This window comes from Aegilops tauschii, chromosome 5 (assembly GCF_002575655.3).
Source record: "Aegilops tauschii subsp. strangulata cultivar AL8/78 chromosome 5, Aet v6.0, whole genome shotgun sequence".
NCBI lineage: Eukaryota > Viridiplantae > Streptophyta > Magnoliopsida > Poales > Poaceae > Aegilops > Aegilops tauschii.
The window spans coordinates 196016312-196028720 of record NC_053039.3 but is presented as its reverse complement, the minus strand read 5'-3'; positions in this window follow the sequence as shown (position 1 = coordinate 196028720).

Below are 12409 nucleotides of genomic sequence, written 5' to 3'. Positions count from 1 at the left end.
CACTTTTAATATTGCAGATTTGAAGCCTTATTTGGGTGAGGAAGATGAGCTTCCGTCGAGGACGACTTCATTTCAAGAAGGGGAGGATGATGAGGACATCAATACAATTATTACACCCACAGTCCCTGCTGCTATACATACTGGACCAATTACTAGAGCTCGCGCACGCCAATTAAATTACCAGGTACTTTCGTTTCTTGCTAATGATTCTAATGTTCATGAGAATATGATGCTGCCTAAATTGGATACATTTGTTTTGCTTACAAATGAAGGGCCTAGCTTTGAGAAGGATGAACATTGGAGCAAGAACAAGCATGGAGATGATGGCATGCGCATGGGGAACAAGAACGGAGTTACAAGTGATGATTTCAGGACGTTGAAGCCACCATAATGCGTGCATGAAGCCTTGGACGAAATATACAAGATGCTACTTCATAACTTTCGTCCAGAGGCTATTCTAGGTGCTGCGTCACCTTATTATTGGGCCAGGCCCATGTAATTTCGAAATACATAAGTATAGGCTGTTTTTAGAGTCCGTATGTGTGGGGAAACAAGAGATAGGGTTGGTTTCGGACCCCTTCCTCAAGGGCCACGAAATTCCCCCCCCCTCTTCCTCCATATATACAGCCCTTAGGGCGTCGTTTAGACTTTGGGTTTTGTTTAGATTAAAAGTTCGCCATAGCTGCAACTTCGCGTACTTCGTTTGTGTTCAGCGACCAGACAAAGGCGTCACAGAACCCCACCTTGATCAATAAAGCTTTCATCTTATATTCGCAATATCCAGATTGCAATCTCAGTTTCTTGCCTGTTCTTCGTTTGCTCGCAGGAAACAGACCCTCGTGGTCAGGTTGATCGTGCTCCGGCGTGGTCGATAACCTCTCGGAGTTGGTTTAGCGATTGCTAAGGCGCGACGTCCTCGCACGTTCGTAGTCGGATCGTCAAAGTCGACTTCCATCAAAGCGATATTCATCATCTCATCGAAAGACGGGACACCTTTGCCTCTATCACACGGAGAAGAACCGGTTACCCTTTTGTATCTTCCTTTGTTGGATTTGGATCTTGTATCTCCCCTTGTGTTTCGAGGATCTAGCATATGTGTGACTATCTCTTGTTGGTTGAGTGATTCCTCTTGTGTTTTCCCTCATTTTCCCCTCGTGTTCATAGTTGGGATCCGCTCCTTTCGTGAAAGATCGGCCGTATAGGGTTCCACCCTACATCATCTTGGTATCATGAGCCACGTTGATCACGATTTCGGAGCTCCCTCTCTTTGCTTTCTAGCTTGATTTTGTTGTTTTTCGTCCTAATCCAAAAATCCCCACCAAAAATAGCCCCAAATTTTTTTTGTGCTTTGTTGGTGTGATGAAGTTTTGTTGGATTTGATCCGCGGATTTCGTGTGTTGCAGGTAGATCTAGCTTTTCCCCATCTTTTTCCCAATTTCCATTTTGAGGGAGTGAGTGAACCACCACATAGAGAGAGTGTGATAGTTGATAGGTCATGTGAGGACACTATGATTTCTAACAACTTGACCTCTACCTCTATTGTGTCTTCTCCTTTGGTGCTAGGTCCTATCTATGATGACGCGCCGATTCGCAACGACTACGTCCTCCCTTTGGACAAGACGATGGCCATGGTGGAATATGATGCACCCCCACATGGTTCCATCAAGATGATGATATTGACCACCATTTGGTCTTTCCCACCTCACCTACACCACTTGAGTGGAATGAACAAGGTAACATAGGTGAAGGTGATGCTCTAGTCCCACTAGTGGACATTCTTGACATTGATTGCTTGCATGATGTTGATCAACCTATTACCAGGCTTCATGCTAGTATGATTTCCCCATGCAATTTACCCATTTACGATGAGTATGATGATTCTCGTGTGGAGTCTATTAGTTGTGATGCCATGTTACATAGGATTTCTTGTGACAATTCTTTTGGTCACATCATGTTTGACAACCCGCTTGACTTGTCATATGCTATGAATGAGATTAACCATATGTCTTACTTGCTATCTCATCATAGTGACTATGCATATGCCATTAAAATTAACCCAATTTGCATTTATGGCATAGATGACAAGCCCATGGTTATTGGCATTTGTTTTTCTTGTGATGATATTGATATGCTTCCTTTGCATCATTTATCTCATATGCCATGCCATGACCACCTAGCTTCGGATATGCATTGTTTTGGATGTTGTCCATTTTCTCCATATGATGTTTCCAATATTGCTCATGAGGAGACCCCCATAGTTTCCTCACACATTTTAGGAGATTTTGATCCATCCCATTCATTGCATGATCCCAATACTTGTGTGCACAATATGCTCCCCATGAATAAACATGCTATTGATGTGCCATATACTTGTATGCTAGATTTGCATCCCAATCGTGTCATACATAACAACTATTCTTTCATGATGGATGACATGTTCATATACCATGTTTCCAATTTCTTTGAGCGATGCTTATCTTGTGCTAACTCACACATGCACATACACATCATGATGGATGATGTGTACATTTACCACGCGCACAATTTCTTTGGTTTGTGTCTCTTTTGTGTAGGTACCCATGAATACTTGTCAACTTCGCAATCCCACGAGTTGACAAAACGAGCTCTAGAGAGCAACGATGATTTGGGATCCCAAGGATTGTCTTTACCACCGCTCTCTTCGTGCAGAGACTTCGCGCATTCCTTCTACATGACCCTCACATGGTTATGGGTTATTGTCCATTACATATTATATGCCCATCTTGCCATGTTCACTTTGCATGATATGCTTATTCCTATGCCTTTTACATGCATTTGTGACCCATGCTTTGCTTTACACATGATGATTGATTCTCACACTTGTATGTGTATTTGCAAGCTTGGTGGACATATCACTTGTTATTGCCATGTTTGCTTTGTGCCCCATACCTATGATGATACTATGATCTTGCTTTGTGTTCGTGCTTGTGATATGTCATGTGCATTGCCTATGCCTATTATTTACTCACATGACATGATTGCCATGATTTCCTCTTGTATGTTGCATCTTCGCTCTACTAGCTTGCACGACTTGATTAATATGCTTGCTTATGTTGCATCACCGATGATTCATATTTGCTTGTTTTATGCGGTTGATGACAACCATCTACATGTTTTGCACATGATTGTTATTGCTTCTTGTCATATATCGACATGTGTTGCCTCTCTCATGCTAGATGATTTGCCATGTATTGAGTGCAACAATAATTTTGGTCTTGCTAATGAGATTGCCCCCATAGCATTCCCGCATATATTTGGAGATTTTGACATAATTCTTGTGAAGCATGCTTGTCTTACCTCTTTGCACCATATACCTAGTGCCATAAATATAGCCATTGTTACATCATATTATTCATGCACTTGTGCTTCTAATGGTTATGTGCAAAAGAAGAGAACCATCATGATGGATGATGTGTTTATCTACCATGCGCATACGTTCTTTGTTTTGTTTTGTTTTGTGCATGTGTAGGATACTTGGACTTTGTTTCGACTTCCACTTCATGTGAGTTGATGATTCGAGCTCTTGAGAGCGAGCCTCATACATTCGACCACGACTCGCTTCTACACCATATTTCCTACCACTTCGGCATTGTGAAGGATGCACAAGGACACGCCTTCAAGGTGACATCTTTCTTGAGCATGGATATTGCGGATCATACTACTTGTGTTGCTTGCACCATGAGACTTATTGTTCATCTTGGACCACTTGATTGCACACTTGTTAGAGATCTTGCTTCATCTTGTCATGTTCACCACTCCATGCATCATGATATATATGCCTTGTGTGTTGCATCAAATTCTTGGATTACTTGCTCCTATCATATGTTTGGTTGCAACAATGTCACTTCTTCACATATGCAATGTCCCATTGCTTGTCACATGATTGACTTGATTGCCTCACACATGATGAACAATTGCTCTTTCTATTGTGTTGAGTGCCATACTATCTTTACTACACCCTATGCACGTTATGCTCGGATTGTCTTGCACTTGACCCATGTGTTTAGACACTTCATTTTATTTGGCGTTGTGAATGATTCTTATGCCTACCATAGACCTTTCATTGAGCAATTTGTGAATGCTTGCTATGAACTTGAGGTAGATGCTTATTCCTTGTCAAACATATTCGCATCTCTACCTCACATTTACATGCTTGTCCCCATGATATATTTGCTTGTGCTCAATTCATATGCTTACATGCCATGACACAATCCCTTGTCACACCATATGCTTTGCATGATGATGAGGACATCAATACCATTGTTACACCCACAGTCCCTGCTGCTATACATACTGGACCAATTACTAGAGCTCGCGCACGCCAATTAAATTACCAGGTACTTTCGTTTCTTGGTAATGATTCTAATATTCATGAGAATATGATGCTGCCTAAATTGGATACATTTGTTTTGCTTACAAATGAAGGGCCTAGCTTTGAGAAGGATGAACATTGGAGCAAGAACAAGCATGGAGATGATGGCATGCGCATGGGAAACAAGAACGGAGTTACAAGTGATGATTTCAAGACGTTGAAGCCACCATAATGCGTGCATGAAGCCTTGGACGAAATATACAAGATGCTACTTCATAACTTTCGTCCAGAGGCTATTCTAGGTGCTGCGTCACCTTATTATTGGGCCAGGCCCATGTAATTTCGAAATACATCAGTATAGGCAGTTTTTAGAGTCCGTATGTGTGGGGAAACAAGAGATAGGGTTGGTTTCGGACCCCTTCCTCAAGGGCCACGAAATCCCCCCCCCTCTTCCTCCATATATACAGCCCTTAGGGCGTCGTTTAGACTTTGGGGTTTTGTTTAGATTAAAAGTTCGCCATAGCTGCAACTTCGCGTACTTCGTTTGTGTTCAGCGACCAGACAAAGGCGTCACAGAACTCCACCTTGATCAATAAAGCTTTCATCTTATATTCGCAATATCCAGATTGCAATCTCAGTTTCTTGCTTGTTCTTCGTTTGCTCGCAGGAAACAAACCCTCGTGGTCAGGTTGATCGTGCTCCGGCGTGGTCGATAACCTCTCGGAGTTGGTTTAGCGATTGCTAAGGCGCGACGTCCTCGCACGTTCGTAGTCGGATCGTCAAAGTCGACTTCCACCAAAGCGATATCCATCATCTCATCGAAAGACGGGACACCTTTGCCTCTATCAAGTGGTATCAGATTTCCAGGTTGCTCGGTGAGATTTTACAGTTTTTCATAGTTTAGATCGAGTCTGTTCTTCATACCTACAGTCCACGAAAAAGCCACAAAAAAAATTAGGGTTAGTTCATCATATCCGAACCAATCTGAGCCTTTGCATAATCTTTTTAGGGTTTTTGCTTTGTTGAATTTGCGGTTGCATCGTCGTGTCAAGTTGCTGGTCTTAGAGTCTAGTCTTTTAGAGTTTCGAGTTCTGGTCATAAGTTGTCACACCGCCGCCGCACCATCATCATCGCCTTGCCATCTACCACCATTGCTTATCCGCCACCGCTTTGAATCCGTATCCATATACCACCACCAATCCGTATCCATATACCACCACCGATCCGTATCCATATACCACTACCGCTATCATATACCACCACCGCTGCCATATCCTACCGCCATATATCCACCACCAATCCGAGTTCTTTTCATATTCGGTTGGTTTTAGAGATCCATATATTTTCCGTTTCGTGTTTCCTTGCCTGAGTAGGTCTCGAAAAAAAAAAAGTCTGGAGACCCCCGGGCAGTTTTTAGGCCAAAATTTCGGCAACCAAAAATATTTTTTCCCTATCCTATTTTTAGGCCCCGGGTAGTGTTTTGAGACACTCGCCATCATAGTGATTTTTTGTCGCACTTTTTCGTCGTCGCTGCCCTGATTTCCGAAAAAAAAAATAGTCAAAAAATTTTGTGCCCATCCTGTCAGTTTGACCTGGGAAGAGTTTTGAGACACTCGCCATTATAGTGATTTTTCACAAAAAAAAAGGAGCGCAAAAAAAAAGAGCGCAAAAAAAAAAGAGCGAAAAAAAAAATTCCAGAGTGTGCTTTTCCCTTGTTTACGTGCAGCGCCGTGATTTTGTTCATGTTCTAGGCTCGCGTCTCTAGCACGGTCTAGCCTAGGACCAGCACAGTACCGTCGTTGAGCGTTTATTCAACTTTGCATCTCTGAATTGATTATTGCTTACCATTTTGCTACCATATTATAAGCCTTCCCAGCTCCACATAAGTCTACATCGTGCGTTTGACTCTCCCTGGTAATCGCTATATCCAAGCTTTGAGAGTTTTTGACTACAACGGTTGCCGATCACCACCTGCTGCTGGGTAAGAACTAGTAAGAATTTGAGATTCGCTTGAAGGTTTTGTGACACACCACCATCACCACCACTTCTAGTAGTCTGCAGGATCATATTCTTTTGTGTTTCTTTTGCTGCTAACCATGGCAGGTTCACAAGCCGATGCGACTGATTGGGAGAACATGACGAACAAGGAGTTGCATGATAAATTTCAGCAAATGATGAGTGGCCAGGTGGGAGATGTGCTAAACAGATTTGAAGAGGCTATGGAGAAGATAGATGCCGTGGAGAAGTCGTTTGAGACAAAGCTGGATAACAAGTTTACTGAATTACTCAAGCGTCTTCCCCAACCACCACCGGCTGCACATGTCGCACCTCTACAACAACAACAACCACATCTCCAACGCCGCCTTCCAAATCAAGTGGGACGGGCACAGCGCGTTCCAATTGAGATTGGTCAAAATTCGGGTGCTGCTGCACCTACTGTTGATGCTTCTTTGGCTCCTGCTCCTGCGGCGGCTGAGGAGGATGACGATTATGCGGGCGATTATGAGGATGAGGTTGATCAAAATCAGAACTACGTGCAGCCACCAGCACCACCACCAGCAGGTCGACCTCAGGTATATATTCGCAACGGTAGGCCGGCACCACCACCTCAGGTACGAGATCATGACCATCTCCCTAAACTGAAATTGAATATTCCACCATTTGAGGGTAGATATGTTCCTGATATATATCTTACTTGGGAGTTAGAAACTGAACAACGATTTACATGTTTACAATATCCTGAGGAGAGACGTGTTCCTGCTGCTGTTTGTGCTTTCACTAGCTTTGCATGTGTTTGGTGGTCTGAACATTGTAGATTATATCCTGTTCCAACTACTTGGGCTGCTTTGAAAACTGCTATGCGTACTCGTTGGGTTCCACCATATTATCAACGTGAATTACTTCAAAAATTGCAGCGTTTAAGACAAGGGAAAAATTCTGTAGAAGAATATTATCAGGAATTACAAACTGGCATGATTAGATGTGGTATTGTTGAGGAGAATGAAGCTATGCTTGCACGTTTTATGGGTGGATTAAATAAAGAGATTCAGACCATTCTAGAGTATAAGGATTATAATAATATCACTCGTTTATTCCATCTTGCTTGTAAAGCTGAACGTGAAGTGCAGGATCGACAGCCATTGGCGCGAACTAACTTTTCTGCAGGTCGACCTTCATCATGGACACCGCGTGCATCTTCTACTTCCACTTCACCATCACCTCCATCAGGTGCCACCTCCAGCCGTGATACAAGAAAGCAGGCACAACCACCACTCTCTGCCAAGAGCACACCTGCCGGGCCTGCGCAGAGCTCTTCTTCTTCCATGGCATCGACAGGGCACACAAGTGATATTATTTGTCGTCGTTGTAAGGGAAGAGGACATTTTGCGAGAGAATGCAAATCTCAGCGTGTCATGATTGCTACTGAGGATGGTGGGTATGAGTCCGCTAGTGACTATGATGAGGAGACTTTGGCTCTTATTACACGTGAAGAACATGGTGGAGATGATTCTGAAAATGAAACGCAATACATGGCTCCTGAAGACGCTGACAGGTATGAATGTTTAGTTGCTCAACGTGTTTTGAGTGTGCAGGTCACACAAGCAGAGCAAAATCAGAGGCATAATTTGTTCCATACAAAGGGAGTTGTGAAGGAACGTTCTGTTCGCGTCATCATCGATGGAGGGAGCTGTAACAACTTGGCTAGCATGGAGATGGTGGAGAAGCTATCTCTCACCACAAGACCACATCCACATCCTTACTACATCCAATGGTTCAACAACAGCGGCAAGGTTAAGGTAACACGTACCGTTCGTGTGCATTTTAGTATCTCTACATATGCTGATTATGTTGATTGTGATGTGGTACCCATGCAAGCATGTTCCTTATTACTAGGTAGACCATGGCAATTTGATAAAAAAAATTGTACACGATGGTAGAAACAATCACTATACTCCTGTTAATAAGGACAAAAATATTACTTTGCTTCCTATGACTCCTGATTCCATTTTGAAAGATGATATTAATAGAGCTAATAAAGCAAAACAGGAGCAAAATAAGAGTGAAAATCAGATTGTGGCAAAAGAATTTGAGCAACAAATGAAGCCTAATAATAAACAATCTAGTGTTGCTTCTGAAATTAAATTGAAAATTGCATGTTTACTTGCCACTAAATCTGATATTGATGATCTAGATTTTAGCAAATCTGTTTGCTATGCTTTTGTGTGCAAAGAGGCATTATTTTCATTCAAGGACGTGCCTTCCTCTTTGCCTCCTGCTGTCACTAACATTTTGCAGGAGTTCTAATGCGGAGCATCCCAAGTTCATCCCCATGTACACTCCGACTACTCTCCAAGCCCCAATGATACATATGACGATACCTCGAATATACGCCATTGGACACAAGGTGAACTCGCTCCTCTCCGAACATTCACTTTCTACATGTGAGATATGGCTACTACCTCCAACGTGTGGGCTATGCATGATCAGGTACTTAGAGGAAAGCCACGGAGCCACCACATCCAACGGACGAGCTAGCGAGGACGCCAAGTACAAGGACCAAGAGAAGAAGCTGTTCGAAGTCTACAGCCTCCGGACGACCGGACCTCGCCAGACGTCCGAAGTCTACAGCCTCCGGACGACCGGACCTCGCCGGACGTCCGACGCCTGGAAGCCACCGGACGACCGGTCTGGACCAGACGTGTGTGCTATGCATCAAATTCTTGGATTACTTGCTCCTATCATATGTTTGGTTGCAACAATGTCACTTCTTCACATATGCAATGTCCCATTGCTTGTCACATGATTGACTTGATTGCCTCACACATGATGAACAATTGCTCTTTCTATTGTGTTGAGTGCCATACTATCTTTACTACACCCTATGCACGTTATGCTCGGATTGTCTTGCACTTGACCCATGTGTTTAGACACTTCATTTTATTTGGCGTTGTGAATGATTCTTATGCCTACCATAGACCTTTCATTGAGCAATTTGTGAATGCTTGCTATGAACTTGAGGTAGATGCTTATTCCTTGTCAAACATATTCGCATCTCTACCTCACATTTACATGCTTGTCCCCATGATATATTTGCTTGTGCTCAATTCATATGCTTACATGCCATGACACAATCCCTTGTCACACCATATGCTTTGCATGATGATGAGGACATCAATACCATTGTTACACCCACAGTCCCTGCTGCTATACATACTGGACCAATTACTAGAGCTCGCGCACGCCAATTAAATTACCAGGTACTTTCGTTTCTTGGTAATGATTCTAATATTCATGAGAATATGATGCTGCCTAAATTGGATACATTTGTTTTGCTTACAAATGAAGGGCCTAGCTTTGAGAAGGATGAACATTGGAGCAAGAACAAGCATGGAGATGATGGCATGCGCATGGGAAACAAGAACGGAGTTACAAGTGATGATTTCAAGACGTTGAAGCCACCATAATGCGTGCATGAAGCCTTGGACGAAATATACAAGATGCTACTTCATAACTTTCGTCCAGAGGCTATTCTAGGTGCTGCGTCACCTTATTATTGGGCCAGGCCCATGTAATTTCGAAATACATCAGTATAGGCTGTTTTTAGAGTCCGTATGTGTGGGGAAACAAGAGATAGGGTTGGTTTCGGACCCCTTCCTCAAGGGCCACGAAATCCCCCCCCCCCCTCTTCCTCCATATATACAGCCCTTAGGGCGTCGTTTAGACTTTGGGGTTTTGTTTAGATTAAAAGTTCGCCATAGCTGCAACTTCGCGTACTTCGTTTGTGTTCAGCGACCAGACAAAGGCGTCACAGAACTCCACCTTGATCAATAAAGCTTTCATCTTATATTCGCAATATCCAGATTGCAATCTCAGTTTCTTGCTTGTTCTTCGTTTGCTCGCAGGAAACAGACCCTCGTGGTCAGGTTGATCGTGCTCCGGCGTGGTCGATAACCTCTCGGAGTTGGTTTAGCGATTGCTAAGGCGCGACGTCCTCGCACGTTCGTAGTCGGATCGTCAAAGTCGACTTCCACCAAAGCGATATCCATCATCTCATCGAAAGACGGGACACCTTTGCCTCTATCACATGATGCCGACACTTGTTGGGTGAATCACCGCTTGAATGCTTGGCTTTTCACTAACGCTAACCACATTTGTTTTTCCAAGTGTTTGTTGTCCTTGCTCCTTTTGAAGGAATCCCAAGACGGTGCGACATTGGAGAGTGCCCATTTCGAGCTTCAAGATGACAAGTACTTGGTGAGCGTCCACTCCTTTTCCTTGGTGATTTGGTTTTTGATCCGAGGTCGGATCTTTCCCAAGGGGGAGGGGATGATGCGGAGCATCCTACGGACATCACCATGTCAAGAGTCCATTCGGCAGGCGACACGTGCGACATCTACTTCACATACACAAAGGTGAATCATCTCCTTTACGCGTGTTCACTTGACCCCTTCGAGGATGGTATACTACTTGACACTCCTCTCGTGTGCATACATAGGTATTGTCAAACACCATGGACGAGGAGGAGGAGTGCGAGCACAAGTGTACAACTACACCATCCGCGAGAGAAGCATGGAAGAGAAGGAGGAAGAAGACCCAGAACGAGCGGTACTACCGCCTACAAGCGGTACTACCGCCCGATGTCCGGTACTACCGCCTGCCTGCGCGCAGAATCGGGCCTGAGGCCCATGTATCCCTCTCCCACTTACCCCTTCGTGGCTTAGACTATAAATAGACCACCTCTACCTCCTTTCTAGGGAGAGCAAAGTATATGGCATGATTTAGTGAGCTTTGCTCCTTGTATCTCCTCTTGTGAGAGAGAGACCACTCCATTGGAGTTCAAGACTGATAGAGGCAAAGGTGTCCTGATGTTTCGATGAGATAGCAATCGTTTTCTGTGGGAGTCGACTTTGACGATCCGACTACGTACGTGCGAAGACGTCGCGCCTTAGCAATCGCTAAACCAACTTCCGAGGGGTTATTGACCACGCCGGAGCACGATCAACCTGACCACGAAGGTCTATTTCCTGCGAGCTAACGAAGAACAAGCAAAAACTGAGATTGCAATCTGGATATTGTGAATAAAAGAGGAAAGCTTTATTAATGAAGGTGGGGTTCTGTGACGCCTTTGTCTGGTCGTTGAACACAAACGAAGTACGCGAAGTTGCAGCTATGGCGAACTTTTAATCTAAACAAAACCCAAAGTCTAAACGATGCCCTAGGGGTTGTATATATGGAGGAAGAGGGGGGAATTTCGTGGCCCTTGGAGGAGGGGTCCGCAACCCACCCTAACTCTTGTTTCCCCACACATACGGACTCTAAAAACAGCCTATATTAAAGTATTCCAAAATTACATGGGTCTGGCCCAAAAATAAGGTGACGATTTTACAGTTTTTCGTAGTTTAGATCGAGTCTGTTCTTCATACGTATAGTCCACGGAAAAAAAAGAGTCTGGAGACCCCCAGGCAGTTTTTAGGCCAAATTTTCGGCAACCAAAAATATTTTTTCCCTATCCTATTTTTAGGTCCCACGGAGCGTTTTGAGACACTCGCCATCATAGTGATTTTTTTGTCGCACTTTTCCGTCGTCGCTGCCCTGATTTCTGAAAAAAATTGTCAAAAAAAATTTCGTGCCCATCCTGTTAGTTTGACCTGGGAAGAGTTTTGAGACACTCGCCATTATAGTGATTTTTCGCAAAAAAAAGGAGCGCAAAAAAAAAGAGCGAAAAAATTCCCAGAGTGTGCTTTTCCCTTGTTTACGTGCAGCGCCGTGATTTTGTTAGTGTTCTAGGCTCACGTCTCTAGCACGGTCTAGCCTAGGACCAGCACAGTACCGTCGTTGAGCGTTTATGCAACTTTGCATATCTGAATTGATTATTGCTGACCCTTTTTGCTACCACATTACAAGCCTTCCCAGCTCCACATACATCTACGTCGTGTGTTTGACTCTTCCTGGTAATCGCTCTATCCAAGCTTTGAGAGTTTTGACTACAACGGTTGTCGATCACCGCCTGCTGCTGGGTAAGAACTGGTAAGAATTTGGGTTTTGCTTGACGGATTT